General features: G+C 40.4%; 1 pseudogene; it reads left to right on the top strand.

The window, feature by feature from the left end:
* The first annotated feature begins 5,691 nt into the window (after nucleotides 1-5,691).
* On the top strand, nucleotides 5,692-20,991 carry LOC125861323 (uncharacterized; annotated as a pseudogene).
* Nucleotides 20,992-22,367: the final 1,376 nt, after the last annotated feature.

Raw genomic sequence — 22,367 nt, 5'->3', positions numbered from 1 at the left:
GTTAAGGCCTTTTTAGATTGAGTTTTCTTAATTTCTTCAAAAATTTAAGTAGCGATTCTTTCCAAATATTTTCTTAAATTTCTTATACTTAAAACATTTCAAAAGTGGTTTTCAAAAAGTAAATCACAACACATTAACAGGGGACATAGGCTCCTATTTGATTTGGCTTATGACAGATAAGCTAAAACCATAAGTTAGGAATTCTAACTTGTGGCTTACTTTGGACTTTTTAGCTTAAACATAAGTGCTTAAAACACTTTTTATTTTATTTAAATACCGTAAAAGTGCTTAAAATCTATTTTAGTTTTAAAACACTTAAAATAAGTCAATCCAAACATGCTAACTTATAAATTTTAGCTATCTTTTTTATTTTGTCCTAAAAATAAGTGCTTATAAATATTTTTTTTTATCATATCCAAACACTGCAAGTTTCTTTAAAACTATTTTGACTTAAAAACACTTATAATAAGTAATCCAAATGGGGGCAATAGAGTTTGACATTTGTTTTTTTTTTTAGTGAAAGACGAGAGCTTCTCTCTCTATAAGCGATAAGCTATTGTTCTTTTTCTAAGAACCTTATAGGTATAGGTTTCAAATGACATATTGAGTTGAAATCTGAGATATTAAAATGTGTTAAAATAGAAATCGGGTTGCATCAATATTCGTTCAAATATTGGTTGGGCTCAAATGGGCTATAAATTGGATTGGGTCATGACCCGTCCAATTTGACCCTCTTAATCACAATCATTTTAAAATATTATTATTTAAATTTTATAACCACAATTTGAATTTCAACTCAAGAAAATAAAATAAATAAGTTAAAATAGATAGATAAATTCGAGAAGATATAAAAAAGATAGTAATTCATACCTTCAATCCAGGAATATACATTACACCAATGCAAATAAAGAGTCTTAAAATAGGTAGAAATTGAAGATTAAATTAAGCTCAATTGAAGATTATTTTAGAATGGGTTAAGACTTGAATGAGTTGAAATCAACCCAATTCAAATTATCTTGAGCCCAACCCATAAAAGTTTGGGCAGGTTACCTATATTTGGGCTTATTTTGAAACCCCCTCCGTATAGGTTTTACTCTAAGAGAAGTAACCATAAAAAAATTTATCATCATTTTAATCATCACGACCCAACCCATCGGGCCGTGTAGGCACCTTATCTAACACCTAAATAGGAGAACCCTCAACCCCAAGCTTAGTCTGGGTCATCCGAAAAATAAATACAACATTAACCACTACCCTATTTAAAAAGGAAAACATCTTTAATTTCTTGAAAACATTCAATCTATTTTACAAAGAAACATACTAACACCCCTAAAGAACTAGTCTAAATAGGTACAAGAGCTTCTAAGAGTGTAGTTTATAAAAGAAATAAGACACAACTCCCGCCATAAGGAAAAATGAGTAGAAGCTGTCGGAGATCATCATCATCTTCACATATGAAATATCACGGATATTCTGAAACCAAACTATGCCAAGTGGCATAGCAAGAGTAGTATTAGTACAAACAACACGTATAGGTAGGAATCATCGATTAACTTGAACCTACCACATAATATAAAGTAGACATTCAGAAGAGAGCATGTAANATTTCTTGAAAACATTCAATCTATTTTACAAAGAAACATACTAACACCCCTAAAGAACTAGTCTAAATAGGTACAAGAGCTTCTAAGAGTGTAGTTTATAAAAGAAATAAGACACAACTCCCGCCATAAGGAAAAATGAGTAGAAGCTGTCGGAGATCATCATCATCTTCACATATGAAATATCACGGATATTCTGAAACCAGACTATGCCATGTGGCATAGCAAGAGTAGTATTAGTACAAACAACACGTATAGGTAGGAATCATCGGTTAACTTGAACCTACCACATAATATAAAGTAGACATTCAGAAGAGAGCATGCAATATGAAAATTACACCACCCCAAGTATTTATCCACAAGCTTCCCCCATCCCAAGTATAATACCCATAAACTAGTACACTTGAACCCAACCTTCTACCGTAATCCGCTGCTAAGTCTAATGCTTTTAAATCCTACCTTTTATGTCCCCTAAGGTTTCATAACCCTACCTATGATGTCACCTAGCCAACATGTGATATCACTCTAAGGCTTCCCTAGCCTACTTGTGATGTCACACTAATATCAGATCAGAACCTAACACTGCTATCACATAGATATTCCCGAATACAAGATCACCACTAATGTCAGATCATAGGCTAACCCTTCTATCACATTAATATTCACGAATATTAGACCATCACTATCCCCAACCAACTTACTGGTCTTTCTCAACTTCTTATGTCAACTCCCTAACCCTTTTGGAATAGAACATGAAACTGTGCCTTATACCAACTCATCCATATTGATTCCCTATTTATCATATAAGTCTTAAAAACACTGATTACCATAGCCACTCTCAACACTTAACCATACACCAGACCCCCGGTCATCTGTCTAACTTAACAACCACCACTTCAATAAACCAATTACATCATGATAAATAGAAACAAAATTTAAAAACAACTAAATAATTTAGTCCCTGTAAAATCAACCCAATAGTTGAAACAATTATAATCACAACTATAGAATATCCCAAACTCCCAGTCCTCCCCTTAGATTTATATGCACAGCCTGTAATACCATAAACATATGTCAATCACATATAACAATAATCACGAATACATAGATTCTAGTCACAATGCCATGAAATCAACCAATGCATGAAACGTATCTCACATGATCACAAATGCGCATACCTGATCCTCTCATAGTACCATAAACACATACGTTGTCTTCTCATGGAACCCACACTCAATCTTTTAGTGCACCGGTGTGATACCAGAGCCATCCTTCAATGTTCATATAAGGCGTGGTATTTAAGCCAACCATTAATATTCATATCAGACATGGTATCCGAGCCAACTAGCAATGTAACATCTGGTAAGTTGAAATAACTATAGAGAAGCTGGAAATCGGAAATAGTCATTTTTGGAAAGAATTCAAAATCTGGAAATTTGGTTAAGTGTGGGAAATCAGTGAGTTTTGTCCAACTTTGAGCAGTCATAACTCCTAGCTCATCTTGAGCTAGGAGTAGTTCCAGGTATGTTTGGAAATCCCTTGGAATGATCTTTCCAACGCCGCCGAGTTTTTTTAGTTCCGAGTTTGTATGAGCGAGTAATGCCCTTTGAAAGTTGGGCAGTTGGCAGGGAATCCGTCTGGAAATTTTAGGGGCATTTTGGTCTTTTCCCTAGCCATTTCTTTTGGGGTTATATTGTTGTGTTAGGCAGATTTTTGGTTTATTTTTGTCCCATTTTAAAGGAGTGAGAGCTATGGCTTGAGAGTGAAGAAGAGAAGAAGAAGAGAAGAAGAGGAGAAGAAGAGGAGAAATAGGAGATCAAGCAAGTTTCCGTCGTGGATATCGTCGGGGGTGATCCCCACTAGGTATGTGAGTTCTTAGTGTTGGGTTGATTCTTTCCCCCACACACCAAACTCATTTTTATTATTGAGAAAAGATTGGATATGTTGTTGAAGTTGTTGGGTTGTGTTGTTGATGTTGTTGATTGTGTTGTTGAAGTTCTTGTTGGTTGTGGGACATGATTTGGTTGTGTGTTTGAGTTGAATCTCTTGTATGTTGAGGGATTTTATGATCCTTAGTGTTTGGGGTTGAGTCCATTGAAGTTAGGTGGTTTAGAGTTGGGAAAAAGAGGGAGAAAAGTCAGATTTTTTGGGCAAGGGGCTGGCACGTCGCACCTGCCAGCGCGCCCCAAAAGGGACTCTGAAGTCCAGCCTTTGGGGCGGTGCGCCTAGCAGAGCGCCAGCAGGTCCCCTCTGAGCTTCAAGGGCTGGCGCTCCGCGCCTTGCAGAGCGCCAAGGACGCCAAGTTCTCCCATTCTTTACACATTTTCTCAAGCATGTTCCTTGGTATTGTACCTATGTTTTATAGTTGTTTCCAACACTTTAAGGTACATATAGACATCCCGAACTCATCCATAAATATGTGATCATATACATTGAATCCATAGTTCAATTCAAGGAAAGTTAGGATCGAAGTTAAGGGAAGTTAAAGTCAAGTCAAGCAAAGTTAAGAAGCAAGTCCTCAAAACTTTTCAACAGTCGTTATTGAACGTTTTAACTTCGTTTCAAGTTTCAAGTCAAGCAAGAGTATAGAGTTTCAAGTTAAGTAAAGAGTCTCAAGTTTCAAGTTAAGTCAAGAGCATAAAGTTGAGAACATTTCTCAAAAGCTATTAGGGAACTAAGTATTCCCAAAGAGGTTTGTAAATGTTTTACATTTGAGTAAGAGGGGAACCATGTTTTCCAAAAGAGCCTTTGGGCTAAGTTTTGAGTAATTATCTCAATTAAAGAAAGATGTGTTTAAAAGACACTTATGAGCCAAAGTATTTTTGGGAGTAGTATTGAACACCGAATTGGAGACACATGTTCATATTAGCTCAACTCTCCATAAGAACCATGTGCCAACATGGGACTTGACGTATCATTCTTTTTATATGATCACGTAAGATTAAGCTAGTGGATCCACTAAGAAAAAGTAAGGTCCTATATCACGGCAAGGTATAGGATGGTCCTTGGGCAACGTGAGGTAAAACGCTGTACCACCACTAGGGCTCATGGTGGTGGTTGTCTGTTAAAGAATCTCCCACTAAAGTTATATTACTTTTATATAAGTAAAGTTGAGTCGTTATTGTTTTATCACTAACAAGCTAAGTTGTTTACACTATTTTGCAGGCTTTACATATTGCATGTGTCTTATCGCTTTATATATTGAGTTTAGTTATTCATGAGTCGAACAGAGTCAAGGTAAGTGTTCTCTTGTACTCTTTTCAAGCTTAAGTTGTGGTTTAGCTTTCCATCTCGCATACTCGTACATTCAATGTACTAATGTCAGTTGGCCTGCATCTTATGACGATGCAGATACAGGTACCCCGGATCAGCATCCTGCACATCGTTGATCCAGCTGAGCACTTCAGAGTCAGTGGTGAGCCTCTTTGCTTTCCGTTGGACTCGGTTGTTTTGCATTCTTGAGTTTTGTTTTATTAAGATGTTGTGGGGTCTGTCCCAACATCCATCTCAGTACTTTAGAGACTTCATAGACAGTCAGTCAGTTAGTTTTTAGTCTCTCATCTATGTATATATGTAAATATCCTATTTTGAGATTCGAGTTGCCTTTGTGGCCAGATGTATAAGTTAAGTTGTCTTGTAACCTTGCGTTTGCATTGAGTTTTCTGTTGAGTTAGGTTTCCGCTGAGCCAAGGGTTCGCTTGGGGCCAGAAATGGGTTCCGGGTGCCGGTTCCGCCTAGGGTGTAGGCTCGGGGCGTGAAAAAATTGGTATCAGAGCACAGCGTTCAAGAGTCCTAGGGACTCTATGAAGATGTGTCTGTAGAGTCCTAGTTATCGGTGTGAAGCGCACCACATCTATAATGGGAGGCTATAACATTTATGAAGATTTATCACTTCTTTCACACTCATATTGTGCGTTAGAGTTGATCTCTAAAAAGTTTCTTTTTAATCGGTGTTTGCGCGTGTCTTTAGATAGTCATGCCTCCACGAAGAGTTGGCAGAGGGCGTCTTCCTAGACGTTATGTGGATGAGCAAGAGTTATCTTATGCCCCAGGGGTGCAAGATCAAGGGGAAGTTTCTAATGTCGAGTTCAGAGAGGCAATTAGAATTCTTAGTCAAGCTGTAACTAATCAGATTGGTCAGCAAAGGGGAGCTCGACATGAAGGAGCCGACACTTCTAGGATTCGTGAGTTCTTGTGGATGAATCCTCCGAGTTTATGGGTTCGAGTACTACTGAGGATCCAGAGAACTTCATTGAGGAGTTGAAGAAGATTTTTGATGTGATGTACGTGGCAGATATTGAGCGGGTTGAACTAGCTATATATTAATTGAAAGATGTTGCTAGAACTTGGTTCGACCAGTGGAAAGAGGGGAGAGCTGAGAATGCACCACCTGCGAGTTGGGCCAATTTTGAGGAAGCTTTCTTGGGGCATTTCTTACCTCGAGAATTGAGAGAGACCAAGGTACGTGAGTTCCTCACACTTAAGCAGGAGTCTTTGAGTGTTCAAGAGTACAGTTTGAAGTTCACACAACTATCCCGCTATGCTCCGGAGATGGTGGCGGACATGAGAAATAGAATGAGCTTGTTTATAGCTGGGCTGTCTCGGTTGTCAAGTAAGGAAGGTAGGGCTGCAATGGTTGTCGGGACATGGACATATCCAGGTTAATGGTCTATGTACAACAGGTTGAGGAAGAGAAGCTGAGGGACAGAGAAGAGTTCATAAGTAAGAGAGCCAACACTGGTAATGAGTCCGGGCAACAGAATGGTATGTCAAACCGTTTCTCCTTTCAGCAAAGGCAAAAGGGACCTGCTCCATCATCTGCTAGAGCACCTGCACCCGATACAGAGGGGAATTTAATGGCCAGAATTCAAAGGACTTCAAGGCTAGACCAACACAGTCCTCAGGTAGTGTGGCACAAGGAGGCAGTTTGTTTCCTTAATGTGCTAGGTGCGGTAGAACCCACCCGGTAAATGTCGTGATGGCCAGACAGGTTGCTTTAAGTGTGGAAAAGAGGGTCACTTCATGAAGGAGTGCCCTAAGAATAACCAGGGTAGTAAAATTTGGGCAGTAGGGCCCAATCTTTTTCAGTTGCTCCCCTAGACAGGATGGCGCCTAGAGGAACTACTTCTAGTACCGGCGGAGGAGCAAACCGCCTTTATGCAATCACCAGTTGCCGTGAGCAAGAGAATTCACCTAATGTTGTCACTAGTATGATCAAAATCTTTGGTTTTGATGTGTATGCTTTGCTAGACCCAGGAGCAAGTTTATCTTTTGTAACTCCTTATGTTGCAAATAAGTTTGAGGTTCTTCCTGAAAGACTTTGTGAACCCTTTTGTGTTTTTACACCTGTTGGGGAGTCTATTCTAGCAGAAAGAATTTATCGTGATTGTCCTGTTTCTATCAATCACAAGAGCACCATGGCTGATTTGGTTGAGTTAGACATGGTAGATTTCGATGTCATTCTAGGTATGGATTGGCTTCATGCCTGTTATGCATCATTAGACTGTAGAACTCGAGTGGTCAAGTTTCAATTTTCGAATGAGCCAGTCTTAGAGTGGAGTAGTAGTTCAACATTGCCTAAATGTCGTTTCATTTCGTACCTTAAGGCAAGAAAGTTAGTTTCGAAGGGTTGTGTCTATCACTTAGTCCAAGTTCATGACTCTAGTGTTAAGATACCTCCTTTTCAGTCAGTTCCTATAGTAAGAGAGTTTCCAAAAGTTTTCCCTGATGATCTACCCGGAATTCCTCATGAGAGAGAAATAGATTTCGGCATAGATCTTATTCCCGATACTCGTCCTATCTCTATTCCGCCATATAGAATGGCACCAGCAGAGTTGAAAGAGTTGAAAGAGTTGAAAAAGCAGTTGAAAGATCTCCTAGAAAAGGGTTTCATTCGACCGAGTGTCTCACCTTGGGGTGCTCCGATCTTGTTTGTGAGAAAGAAAGATGGTTCCCTTAGGATGTGTATAGTTTACCGCTAGTTGAATAAGGTTACCATCAAGAACAAGTACCCTCTTCCGAGGATTGATGATCTTTTCGATCAGCTTCAGGGTGCCACTTGTTTCTCGAAGATTGACCTCAGATCAGGCTATCATCAGTTAAGAGTAAGGGAATATGATATTCCAAAGACAGCTTTCAGGACCAGGTACGGTCATTATGAGTTTTTAGTCATGTCTTTTGGTTTGACCAATGCACCAGCAGCTTTCATGGATTTGATGAATCGAGTCTTCAAACCTTATTTTGATACGTTTGTTATCGTCTTCATTGATGACATATTAGTCTATTCAAGGAATGAAGAAGATCATGCTAGTCATCTTAGAACAATTCTTCAGACTTTGAAAGACAAGGAGTTGTATGCCAAGTTTTATAAGTGTGAGTTTTGGCTTGAGTCAGTGGCGTTCCTAGGCCACATTGTGTCCGGTGATGGAATTAAAGTTAAAACTAGGAAAATTGAGGCTATTCAGAATTGGCCTAGACCCACATCTCCAACTAAAATTAAGAGTTTCTTGGGTTTAGCTGGCTATTAATGAATGTTTGTTGAGGGGTTTTCGTCAATTGCATATCCTTTGACAAAATTGACTCAGAAGACAGTGAGATTTTAATGGTCTAAAGCTTGTGAGAAAAGCTTTCAGGAATTAAAACAGAGGTTGATTTCTGCTCCAGTTTTGACGCTACTAGAAGGTACTCAAGGTCTTGTGATGTATTATGATGCATCTAGAATTGGTTTGGGTTGTGTTCTAATGCAGAATGGCAAGGTTATAGCTTATGGCTCCAGACAGTTGAAAGTTCATGAGAAGAATTACCCAACCCATGACTTGGAGTTAGCTGTTGTAGTATTTGCTTTGAAGATATGGCGTCATTACTTGTATGGTGTGCACGTCAACATATTCACTGATCACAAGAGCCTTCAATATGTGCTTACTCAAAAAGATCTTAATCTCAGACAGAGGAGGTGGTAAGAATTACTCAAGGACTACGACCTGAGTATTCTTTACCACCCAGGTAAGGCTAATATTGTTGCTGATTCTTTGAGCAGGTTGTCTATGGGTAGAACCGCCCATATTGAATAAGGAAAGAGAGAGTTAACAAAAGATGTACACAGACTGGCAAACTTGGGAGTCAGACTTACAGATTCCGCAGAAGGAGGAATAGCGGTGGCGTATGAGGCCGAGTCATCACTAGTGTCAGAAGTGAAAGAGAAACAAGATCAAGATCCCATTTTGCTTGAGTTGAAGGCAAATGTTCAAAAGCAAAGATTATTAGGTTTTGAACAAGGGGGAGATGGTGTTTTGAGGTATCATGCTAGATTGTGCGTACCTATGGTAGATGGACTCCAAGAAAGGATTATGGAGGTAGCTCATAGCTCCAGATATTCCATTCATTTGGGTTCCACGAAGATGTATCGTGACTTGAGAGAAGTTTATTGGTTGAATGGCATGAAGAAGGGCATTGCAGAGTTTGTTGCTAAGTGTCCAAATTGTCAACAAGTGAAAGTTGAACACCAAAAGCCCGTTGGTTTAGCTCAGTGGATAGAACTTCCAGAATGGAAGTGGGAGATGATCGACATGGATTTCATCACAGGGTTGCCAAAGTCTCGCAGACAACATGATTCTATTTGGGTGATTGTCGACCGAATGACAAAGTCAGCTCATTTTCTACCGGTAAAGACTACCAAATATGTAGAAGATTATGCCAAGTTATATGTTCAAGAGATAGTGAGCCTTCATGGAGTCCCAATCTCTATTATTTCAGATAGAGGTGCACAGTTCACTGCACAGTTCTGGAAATCTTTTCAGAAAGGCTTGGGTTCGAAGGTGAAGTTAAGTACCCCCTTTCATCCTCAGACTGATGGGCAAGCAGTGTGCACTATCCAGATCCTAGAAGATATGTTGAGGGCTTGTGTGATCGATTTCAAAGGTAATTGGGATGATCACCTACCTCTCATTGAGTTTGCCTACAACAACAGTTATCACTCTAGCATCCTGGTGTCTCCATATAAAGCTCTTTATGGGAGAATATGTAGGTCTCCTATTGGATGGTTTGAAGTTGGTGAAGCACAGTTGATAGGACCAGATTTAGTTCACCAAGCTATGGAGAAGGTGAAAGTGATTCAAGAGAGGTTGAAAACGGCACAGAGTCGTCAAAAATCCTACACTGATGTTAGCAGAAGGGCGTTAGAGTTTGAAGTAGACGATTGGGTGTATTGAAAAGTTTCACCCATGAAAGGGGTTATGAGGTTTGGTAAGAAGGGAAAACGTAGTCCCCGGTATATTGGACCTTACCGCATAGCCAAGAGGATTGGCAATGTTGCTTATGAGTTGGAGTTACCACAGGAACTAGTAGCGGTTCATCCGGTATTTCACATCTCCATGTTGAAGAAGTGCATAGGCGATCCTTCATTGATCCTACCAACTGAAAGTATTAGGATCAAGGATAACTTAACTTATAAGGAGATTCCTGTTCAGAGTTTAGATCGTCAAGTTCGTAGGTTGAGAACGAAATATATAGCCTCAGTCAAGGTCCTATGGAGGAACCAATTAGTTGAGAAAGCCACTTGGAAAGTCGAAGAAGACATGAAGAAGAGATATCCACATCTCTTTGATTCCGGAGGAAATGCAGACCAAGGTAATAATTTCCTTCTTGGTGCTCTTTAAATTGTAGTGAGCATGTCGATGTTGTTGTTGTTGTTTGCATGATTTTGCTTGTTGGGTGTTTGAGTTTGATGTTACACCCTTAGCCTTGGTAAGAGTAACCTCATTCGAGGACGAATGTTCCCAAGGGGGAGATATTGTAACATCCGGTAAGTTGAAATAACTATAGAGAAGCTGGAAATCGGAAATAGTCATTTTTGGAAGGAGTTCAAAATCTGGAAATTTCGTTAAGTGTGGGAAATCAGTGAGTTTTGTCCAACTTTGAGCAGTCATAACTCCTAGCTCATGATGAGCTAGGAGTAGTTCTAGTTATTTCTGGAAAGCCCATGGAATGATCTTTCCAACGCCACCGAGTTTGTTCGATTCCGAGTTCGTATGAGCAAGTTATTCCCTTTGAAAGTTGGGCAATTGGCAAGGAATCCGTCCGGAAATTTTAAGTGCATTTTGGTCTTTTCCCTAGCCATTTCTTTTGGGGTTATATTGTTGTGTTAGGCTGATTTTTGGATAATTTTGGTCCCATTTTAAAAGAGTGAGAGCTAGGGCTTGAGAGTGAAGAAGAGAAGAAGAAGAGAAGAAGAGGAGAAAGAGGAGATCAAGCAAGTTTCCGTCGTAGATATCGTTGGGGGTGATCCCCACTAGGTATGTGAGTTCTTAGTGTTGGGTTGATTCTTTCCCCCACACACCAAACTCATTTTTATTAGTGAGAAAATATTGGATATGTTGTTGAAGTTGTTGGGTTGTGTTGTTGATGTTGTTGGGTTGTGTTGTTGATGTTGTTGATTGTGTTGTTGAAGTTCTTGTTGGTTGTGGGACATGATTTGGTTGTGTGTTTGAGTTGAATATCTTGTATGTTGAGGGATTTTATGATCCTTAGTGTTTGGGGTTGAGTCCATTGAAGCTAGGGTGGTTTAGAGTTGGGAAAAAGAGGGAGAAAAGTCAGATTTTTTGGGCAAAGGGCTGGCACGTCGCGCCTGCCAGCGCACCCCAAAAGGGACTCTAAAGTCTAGCCTTTGGGCGGCGCCCGTTGCAGAGCTCCAGCAGGTCCGCTCTGAGCTTCAAGGGCTGGCGCTCCGCGCCTTGCAGAGCACTAAGGATGCCAAGTTCCCCCATTCTTTACACACTTTCTCATGCATGTTCCTTGGTATTGTACCTATGTTTTATAGTTGTTTCCAACACTTTAAGGTACATTTAGACATCCCGAACTCATCCATAAACATGTGATCATATACATTGAATCCATAGTTCAATTCAAGGTAAGTTAGGATCGAAGTTAAGGGAAGTTAGAGTCAAGTCAAGCAAAGTTAAGAAGCAAGTCCTCAAACCTTTTCAAGAGTCGTTATTGAACGTTTTAACTTCGTTTCAAGTTTCAAGTCAAGCAAGAGTATAGAGTTTCAAGTTAAGTAAAAAGTCTCGAGTTTCAAGTTAAGTCAAGAGCATAAAGTTGAGTCCATTTCTCAGAAGCTATTAGGGAACTAAGTATTCCCAAAGAGGTTTGTAAATGGTTTACATTTGAGTAAGAGGGGAACCATGTTTTCCAAAAGAGCCTTTGGGCTAAGTTTTGAGTAATTATCTCAATTAAATAAAGATGTGTTTAAAAGACACTTATGAGCCAAAGTATTTTTGGGAGTAGTATTGAGCACCGAATTGGGAACACGGGTTCATATTAACTCAACTCTCCATAAGAATCATGCGCCAACATGGGACTTGACGTATCATTCTTTTTAGATGACCACGTAAGATTAAGCTAGTGGATCCACTAAGCAAAAGTAAAGTCCTATATCACGACAAGGTATAGGATGGTCTTTGGGCAACGTGACGTAAAACGTTGTACCACCACTAGGGCTCATGGTGGTGGTTGTCGGTTAAAGAATCCCCACTAAAGTTATATTACTTTTATATAAGTAAAGTTGAGTCGTTATTGTTTTATAACTAATAAGCTAAGTTGTTTACACTATTTTGCAAGCTTTATATATTGCATGTGTCTTATTGCTTTATATATTGAGTTCAGTTATTCATGAGTCGAACAGATCCAAGGTAAGTGTTCTCTTGTACTCTTTTCAAGATTAAGTTGTGGTTTAGCTTTCCATCTCGCATACTCGTACATTCAATGTACAGATCCCAGTTGGCCTGCATCTTATGACGATGCAGATACAGTGTAACATCTGGCAATTTGAAATAACTATGAAAAAAAGCTAGAAATTGGAAATAGTCATTTTTTTTTTTGAAAAATTTAAAATCTGGAATTTGGTTAAGTGTGGGAAATCAGTGAGTTTTGGCCAACTTTGAGCAGTCATAAATCCTAGCTCAGGATGAGTTAGGAGTAGTTCCAGATATATTTGGAAATCCCTTGGAATGATCTTTCCAACGCCGCCGAGTTTGCTCGATTCCAAGTTCGTATGAGCGTGTTATGCCCTTTGAAAGTTGGGCAGTTGGCAGGGAATCCGTCCGGAAATTTAAGGGCAATTTGGTCTTTTCCCTAGCCATTTCTTTTGGGATTATATTGTTGTGTTAGGTTGATTCTTGGATCATTTTTGGTCCCATTTTAAAGAGTGAAAGCTAGGGCTTGAGAGAAGTAGAAGAGAACAAGAAGAGAAGAAGAGGAGAAGAAGAGGAGGAAGAGAAGATCAAGCAAAAAGTTTCCGTCAAGGATCCTCGTGGATATCGTCGGGGGTGATCCCTTCTACGTATGTGAGTTCTTAGTGTGGGTTGATGCTTCCCCCCCCCCCTTCCCCACACACCAAACTCATTATTGTTGAGATATATTGGATATGTTGTTGAAGTTGTTGGGTTGTGTTGTTGAAGTTATTGTTGGTTGTGGGACATGATTTGGTTGTGTGTTTGAGTTGAATCTCTTGTGTATTGAGGGGTTTTATGATCCTTAGTGTTTGGAATTGAATCCATTGAGGTTAGAGAGGTTTAGAGTTGGAGAAAAGAGGGAGAAAAGTCGGGTTTTCTGGGGAAGGGTCTGGTGCGTCGCGGCTGCCAGCGCACCCCAAAAGGGACTCTGAAATCCAGCCCTTGGGGCGGCACGCCTCTCAGAGCGCCAGTAGGTGCCTTTTGAGCTTCAAAGGCTGGCGCTCCGCGCCTTGCAGAGCGCCAAGGACGCCATGTTCTCCCTTTCTTTCCACACTTTCTCATACATATCCCTAGGTATTGTACCTATGTTACCTAGTTGTTTCCAACACTCTAATGTACATTTAAACCTCCCGAACTCATCTATAAACATGCGATCATATACCTTGAATCCATGATTCAATTCGAGGCGAGTTTGGATCAAAGTCAAGTGAAGTTAGAGTCAAGTTAAGCAAGTTAAGAAGTAAGTACAAGCAAGTCTTTAGAGTTGTTCAAGAGTCTTTATTAAATGTTTTAACTTCATCCTAAGGCTCAAGTGTCAAGTAGAGTAAAGAGTATAGAGTTTCAAGTTAAGTCAAGAACATAAAGTTGAGTTCATTTCACAAAGCTATTCGGGAACTATGTATTCCCAAAGAAGTTTTAAAGAAATGTTTTTACATTTAAACAAGGTTGGAAACTGAGATTTCCAAAGAGCCTTCGGGCTAGTTTTTGAGTAATTATCTCAATTAGCAGGAAATCATATGTTTTAAAAACATAAGAGCCAGTGCATTTTGGGAGTAGTATCGAGCACTGAATTGGGGGAGCGTTCAAAGAACCCACAGCCCCCATAAAACCATGTTAGCCACCATGGGTAGAAAAGGGTCATACTTTTTAGATGAATCCTTTTCCAGATAGACTAGTGGATCCATTAGGCCGTTCAAGTCTTATACCTTTGGCCGGGTGTAAGATGCTCTGGCAGCGTGAGGTTGATCGTTGTATCATCACTATAGCTCTTAAGTGATGGTTGTCGGTAAGAGAAACTCCCACAGCAGTTATTGTATCTTCATAAACAAAAATTATTGTATTTTTATATACATCAGATCATTGTATTTCTATATACATCTCAGGCTTATTGTATCTTTGTATACACTCAGAGATTATATCATGTTTAAAGCAGTCTTTCTTTATATCGAACTTGTTTTAAATTGCCTTATATTGAAAGAAGTCAGTCAGGTTGAGTTGAGACAGGTAAGCTATTCAGTTTCTTCCAGATTTCCTTCTAGCCTATATTGCTTAGTTTTCCAGCTCGCATACTCGTACATTCAATGTACTGATGCCAGTTATCCTGCATCTTATGAAGATGCAGATACAGGTACCCCGGATCAGCATCCTGCACGTCGTTGATCCAGCTGAGCAGTTCAGAGTCAGTGGTGAGCCTCCTTGCTTTCCGGAGGACTCAATTATTTTGTATTCTTAGTTTTGTTTTATTAGGATGTTGCAGGGTCTATCCCAACATCCATCTCAGTATTTTAGAGGCATCATAGATAGTCAGTCAGTTAGTTTTGAGTCTCTCATCTATGTATATATGTAAAAATTCTATTTTTAGATTCGAGTTGCCTTTGTGGACAAATTTCATAAGTTAAGTTGTTTTGTAAGTCTTGCATTTGCATTGAGTTATGCTGTTGAGTTAAGTTTTTACTGAGTTAAGAAACCAGGCCAAGGATTCGCTTAGGACCAGCAATGGTCTTCTTGTGCCGGTCCCGCCTAGGGTATAGGCTCTGGGCGTGACAAACTTGGTATCAGAGCACAGAGTTCAAAAATCCTAGGGAGTCTATGAATCCGTGTCTATAGAGTCCTAGTTATTGATGTGAAGCGCGCCACATCTATAATTGGGAGGCTACAACATTTAGTAAGATTTCTCATTTCTTTCACACTCATCTCGTGCGTTAGAGTTGATCTCTAAAAAGTTTCCTTTTAATCCGTGCTTGCGCGTGTTTTCAGATAGTCATACCTCCACGAAGAGTTGGCAGAGGGCGTCTTCCTAGACGTTATGTGGATGAGCAAGAGTTACCTTATGCACCGGGAGTGCAAGATCAAGGGGAAGTTTCTAATGCCGAGTTCAGAGAGATAATTAGAATTCTGAGTCAAGCTGTAACTAATCAGATTGGTCAGCAAAGGGGAGCTCGACAGGAAGGAGCTAACACTTCTAGGATCCGTGAGTTCTTGGGGATGAATCCTCCGAGTTTCATGGGTTCGGGTACTACTGAGGATCCAGAGGACTTCATTGAGGAGTTGAAGAAGATTTTTGATGTGATGCATGTGGCAGATACTGAGAGGGTTGAACTAGTTGCGTATCAATTGAAGGATGTTGCTAGAACTTGGTTCGACCAGTGGAAAGAGGGCAGAGCTGAGAATGCGCCACCTACGAGTTGGGTCGGTTTTGAAGAAGCTTTCTTGGGGCATTTCTTTCGTCGAGAATTGAGAGAGGCCAGGGTACGTGAGTTCCTCACACTTAAGCAGGAGTCTTTGAGTGTTCATGAGTAAAGTCTGAAGTTCACCCAACTCTCCCGCTATGCTCCGGATATGGTGGCGGATATGAGAAATAGAATGAGCTTGTTTGTTACTCGGTTGTCTCGTTTGTCAAGTAAGGAAGGTAGGGCTGCAATGCTTATCGGGGACATGGACATATCCAGGTTAATGGTCTATGTACAGCAGGTTGAGGATGAGAAGCTGAGGGACAAAGAAGAGTTCAGAAGTAAGAGAACCAAGACCGGTAATGAGTCCGGACAACAGAAAGGTAATTCAAACCGTTCCTCCTTTCAGCAAAGGCAAAAGGGACCTGCTCCATCATCTACTAGAGCACTTGCACCCAGATACAAAGGTGAATTTTATGGCCAGAATTCGAAGGATTATAGGGCTAGGCCAGCACAATCTTCGGGTAGTGTGGTGCAAGGGAGTAGTAAGCCTCTTGCCTGCGCCAAATGTGGTAGGAACCACTCAGGTATTTGTCGAGAGGGCTCCATGGGTTGTTTCAGGTGTGATCAGAATGGACATTTCATGCGAGAGTGTCCGAAGAATAGGCAGGGTAATGGGGGCAATAAATCACAGTCTTCTTCAGTTGTTACACCAGACAGGACGGCACCTAGAGGAGCTACTTCTAGTGTAGGTGGAGGAGCAAACCGCCTCTATGCAATCACCAGTCGCCAGGAGCAAGAGAACTCTCCTAATGTTGTCACTGGTATGATCAAAGTCTTTGCTATTGATGTGTATGCTTTGCTAGACCCAGGAGCAAGTCTATCTTTTGTAACTCCTTATGTTGCAAATAAGTTTGATGTTCTCCTTGAAAGACTTTGTGAACCCTTTTGTGTTTCCACACCTGTTGGGGAGTCTATTATAGCGGAAAGAGTCTATCATGATTGTCCTGTTTCTATCAATCACAAGAGCACCATGGCTGATTTGGTTGAGTTAGACATGGTAGACTTTGATATCATTCCACGTATGGATTGGCTTCATGCCTGTTATGCATCATTAGACTGTAAAACCCGAGTGGTCAAGTTTCAGTTTCCGAATGAGCCAGTCTTAGATGGAGTAGTAGTTCAGCAATGCCTAAAGGTCATTTCATTTCGTACCTTAAGGCAAGGAAGTTAGTTTCGAAGGGTTGTGTCTATCATTTAGTCCGAGTTCATGACTCTAGTGTTGAGATGCCTCCTTTTCAGTCAGTTCCTATAGTAAGAGAGTTTCCAAAAGTTTTCCCTGATGATCTACCCGGAATTCCTCGTGAGAGAGAAATAGATTTTGGCATAGATCTCATTCCAGATACTCGTCCTATCTCTATTCCGCCATATAGGATGGCACCAGCAGGGTTGAAAGAATTGAAAGAACAGTTGAAAGATCTCCTAGAAAAGGGTTTGATTCGACCGAGTGTCTCACCTTGGGGTGCTCCGGTCTTGTTTGTGAGAAAGAAAGATGGTTCTCTTAGGATGTGTATAGATTACCGTCAGTTAAATAAGGTTACCATCAAGAACAAGTACCCTCTTCCGAGGATTGATGATCTTTTCGATCAGCTTCAGGGTGCCACTTGGTTTTCAAAGATTGACCTCAGATCAGGCTATCACCAGTTAAGAGTAAGGGAATGTGATATTCCAAAGATAGCTTTCAGAACCAAGTACGGTCATTATGAGTTTTTAGTTATGTCTTTTGGCTTGACCAATGCACCGGCAGCTTTCATGGACTTTATTAATCGAGTCTTCAAACATTGTTTAGATACATTTGTTATCGTCTTCATTGATGACATACTAGTCTATTCAAGGAATGAAGAAGATCATGCTAGTCACCTCAGAACAGTTCTTCAGACTTTGAAAGACAAGGAGTTGTATGCCAAGTTCTCTAAGTGTGAGTTTTGGCTTAAGTATGTGGCATTCCTAGGCCACATTGTGTCCGGTGATGAAATTAATGTTGATACTCGGAAAATTGAGGCAGTGCAGAATTGGCCCAGACCCACATCTCCAACTGAAATTAGGAGTTTCTTGGGTTTAGCTGGCTATTATAGAAGTTTGTTGAGGGGTTCTCGTCTATTGCATCTCCTTTGACAAAGTTGACTCAGAAAGCAGTGAAATTTCAATGGTCTGAAGCTTGTGAGAAAAGCTTTCAGGAATTGAAAAAGACGTTGATTACAACTCCAGTTTTGACGCTACCAGAAGGTACTCAAGGTCTTGTGGTGTATTGTGATGCATCTAGAATTGGTTTGGGTTGTGTCTTAATACAGAATGACAAGGTTATAGGTTATGCCTCCAAACAGTTGAAAGTTCATGAGAAGAATTACCCAACCCATGACTTAGAGTTAGCGGCTGTAGTGTTCACTTTGAAGATATGGCGTCATTACTTGTATGGTGTGCATGTTGATATATTCACTGATCACAAAAGCCTTCAGTATGTGCTTACTAAGAAAGAGCTTAATCTCAGACAGAGGAGGTGGTAAGAATTACTTAAGGACTATGACCTGAGTATTCTTTACCACCCAGGTAAGGCTAATGTTGTTGCTGATTCTTTGAGCAGATTGTCTATGGGTAGTACCTCACATATTGAAGAAGCAAGGAGAAAGTTAGAAAAAGATGTACACAGACTGATATGCTTGGGAGTCAGATTTACAGATTCCACAGAAGGAGGAATAGCGGTGGCTAACGGGGCCGAGTCATCACAAGTGTCAGAAGTGAAAGAGAAACAAGATCAAGATCCCATTTTGCTTGAGTTGAAGGCAAATGTTCAAAAGAAAAGAGTGTTAGCTTTTGAACAAGGGGGAGATGGTGTTTTGAGGTAGCAAGGTAGATTGTGTGTACCTATGGTGGATGTACTCCAAGAGAGGATTATGGGAGAAGCTCATAGCTCCAGATATTCCATTCATCCGGGTTCCACGAAGATGTATCGTGACTTGAGAGAAGTTTATTGGTGGAATGGCATGAAGAAGGGCATTGCAGAGTTTGTTGCTAAGTGTCCAAATTGCCAACAAGTAAAAGTTGAACACCAAAAGCCCGTTGGTTTAGCTCTAAGGATAGAACTTCCAAAATGGAAGTGGGAGATGACCAACATGGATTTCATCATAGGGTTGCCAAAGTCTCGCAGACAACATGATTCTATTTGGGAAATTGTCGACAGAATGACAAAGTCAGCCCATTTTCTACCCGTAAAGACTACCAATTCTGCAGAAGATTATGCCAAGTTATATGTTCAAGAGATAGTGAGACTTCATAGAGTTTCAATCTCCATTATTTCAGCTAGAGGTGCACAGTTCACTGCACAGTTCTGGAAATCGTTTTAGAAAGGCTTGGGTTCGAAGGTGAACTTAAGTACCGCCTTTCATCCTCAGACTGATGGGCAAGCAGAGCGTACTATTCAGACTTTATAAGATATGTTGAGGGCTTGTGTGATCGATTTCAAAGGTAATTGGGATGATCACCTACCTCTCATTGAGTTTGCCTACAATAACAGTTATCACTCGAGCATCCAGATGGCTCCATATGAAGCTCTTTATGGGAGAAGATGTAGATCTCCTATATGATGGTTTGAAGTTGGTGAAGCACAGTTGATAGGACCAGATTTAGTTCACCAAGCTATGGAGAAGGTGAAAGTGATTCAAGAGAGGTTGAAAACGGCACAGAGTCGTCAAAAATCCTACACTGATGTTAGGAGAAGGGCGTTAGAGTTTGAGGTAGACGATTGCGTATATTTAAAAGTTTCCCCCATGAAAGGGGTTATGAGGTTTGGGAAGAAGGGGAAACTTAGTCCCCGATATATTGGACCTTACTGCATAGCCAATAGAATTGGCAATGTTGCTTATGAGTTGGAGTTACCACATGAACTAGCAGCGGTTCATCCGGTATTTCATATCTCCATGTTAAAGAAGTGCATAGGTGATCCTTCATTGATCCTGCCAACAGAAAGTGTTAGGATCAAGGATAACTTACCTTATGAGGAGATTCCTGTGCAAATTCTAGACCGTCATGTTCGTAGGTTGAGAACGAAGGATGTAGCCTCAGTTAAGGTCCTTTGTTGGAACCAATTTGTTGAGTAAGCCACTTGGGAAGCCAAAGAGGACATGAAGAAGAGATACTCATACCTCTTTGAATCTGGAGGAAATGTAGGCCAAGGTACTGATTTCCTTCTTAGTGCTCTTTAAAATTTTAGTGAGCATGTTGTTGCTTGTTGTTGTTTGCATGAATTGCTTGTTGGGTGTTTGAGTTTGATGTTACACCTTTAGCCTTGTTAGAGTAATCTCATTCGAGGACGAATGTTTCCAAGGGGGAGATATTGTAACATCCGGCAATTTGAAATAACATGAAAAAAAGCTTGAAATTGGAAATAGTCATTTATTTTTTGAAAAATTTAAAATCTGGAATTTGGATAAGTGTGGAAAATCAGTGAGTTTTGGCCAACTTTGAGCAGTCATAACTCCTAGCTTAGGATGAGTTAGGAGTAGTTATATTTGGAAATCACTTGGAATGATCTTTCCAACGCCACCGAGTTTGCTCGATTCCGAGTTCGTATGAGCTAGTTATACTCTTTAAAAGTTGCGCAGTTGGCAGGGAATCCGTTCGGAAATTCAAGGGCATTTTGGTCTTTTCCCTAGACATTTCTTTTGGGATTATATTGTTGTGTTAGGTTGATTCTGGTATCATTTTTGGTCCCATTTTAAAGAGTGAAAGCTAGGGCTTGAGAGAAGAAGAAGAGAAGAAGAGGAGGAAGAGAAGATCAAGCAAGGAGTTTCCGTCAAGGATCCTCGTAGATATCGTTGGGGGTGATCCCTTCTAGGTATGTGAGTTCTTAGTGTGGGTTGATCCTTCCCCCCCCCCCCCCCCCCCCCCCCCCCCCNCACACACCAAACTCATTATTATTGAGAAAGATTGAATATGTTGTTGAAGTTGTTGGGTTGTGTTGTTGATGTTGTTGATTGTGTTGTTGAAGTTATTGTTGGTTGTGGGACATGATTTGGTTGTGTGTTTGAGTTGAATCTCTTGTATATTGAGGGGTTCTATGATCCTTAGTGTTTGGGGTTGAATCCATTGAGGTTAGAGAGGTTTAGAGTTGGAGAAAAGAGGGAGAAAAGTCGGGTTTTCTGGGGAAGGGTCTGGCGCGTCGCACCTGCCAGCGCACCCCAAAAGGGACTCTGAAGTCCAGCCCTTCGGGCGGCACGCCTCTCAGAGCACCAGCAGGTGCGTTCTAAGCTTCGAGGGCTGGTGCTCTGCGCCTTGCAGAGCGCCAAGGACGCCATGTTCTCCCTTTCTTTCCACACTTTCTCATGCATGTTCCTAGGTATTGTACCTATGTTTCCTAGTTGTTTCCAACACTCTAATGTACATTTAAACCTCCCAAACTCATCTATAAACATGCGATCATATACCTTGAATCCATGATTCAATTTGAGGTGAGTTTGGATCAAAGTCAAGTGAAGTTAGAGTCAAGTTAAGCAAGTTAAGAAGTAAGTACAAGCAAGTCTTTAGAGTTGTTCAAGAGTCTTTATTGAACGTTTTAACTTCATTCTAAGGCTCAAGTGTCAAGTAGAGTAAAGAGTATAGAGTTTCAAGTTAAGTCAAGAACATAAAGTTGAGTTCATTTCTCAAAGTTATTAGGGAACTATGTATTCCCAAAGAAGTTTTAAAGAAATGTTTTTACATTTAAACAAGGTTGGAAACTGAGATTTCCAAAGAGCCTTCGGGCTAGTTTTTGAGTAATTATCTCAATTAGCAGGAAATCATATGTTTTAAAAACATAAGAGCCAGTGCATTTTGGGAGTAGTATCGAGCACCGAATTGGGGGAGCGTTCAAAGAACCCACAGCCCCCATAAAACCATGTTAGCCACCATGGGTAGAAAGGGGTCATACTTTTTAGATGAATCCTTTTCCAGATAGACTAGTGGATCCATTAGGCAGTTCAAGTCTTATACCTTTGGCCGGGTGTAAGATGCTCTGGTAGCGTGAGGTCGATCGTTGTATCATCACTATAGCTCTTAAGTGATGGTTGTCAGTTAGAAAAACTCCCACAACAGTTATTGTATCTTCATAAACAAAAATTATTGTATTTTTATATAAATCAGATCATTGTATTTCTATATACATCTCAGGCTTATTGTATCTTTGTATACACTCAGAGATTATAGCATGTTTAAAGCAGTCTTTCTTTATATCGCACTTGTTTTAAATTGCCTTATATTGAAAAAAGTCAGTCAGGTTGAGTTGAGACAGGTAAGCTATTCAGTTTCTTCCAGATTTCCTTCTAGCTTATGTTGCTTAGTTTTCTAGCTCGCATACTCGTACATTCAATGTACTGATGTCAGTTGGCCTGCATCTTATGACGATGCAGATACAGGTACCCTGGATCAGCATCCTGCACGTCGTTGATCCAACTGAGCAGTTCAGAGTCAGTGGTGAACCTCCTTGCTTTCCGGAGCACTCAATTATTTTGTATTCTTAGTTTTGTTTTATTAGGATGTTGCGGGGTCTGTCCCAACATCCATCTCAGTATTTTAGAGGCATCATAGACAGTTAGTCAGTTAGTTTTGAGTCTCTCATCTACGTATATATGTAAATATTTTATTTTGAAATTCGAGTTGCCTTTGTGGCCAGATTTCATAAGTTAAGTTGTTTTGTAAATCTTGCATTTGCATTGAGTTATGTTGTTGAGTTAAGTTTCCGCTGAGTTAAAAAAGCTAGGCCAAGGGTTTGCTTGGGACCAGCAATGGTCTTCGAGTGCCGGTCCCGCCCAGGATGTAGGCTCGGGGCATGACATACA

Source organism: Solanum stenotomum, chromosome 4, assembly GCF_019186545.1.
Source record: "Solanum stenotomum isolate F172 chromosome 4, ASM1918654v1, whole genome shotgun sequence".
Lineage (NCBI taxonomy): Eukaryota > Viridiplantae > Streptophyta > Magnoliopsida > Solanales > Solanaceae > Solanum > Solanum stenotomum.
The sequence above is the reverse complement of the archived record's forward strand: the minus strand, read 5'-3'. Positions and strand labels throughout refer to the sequence as shown.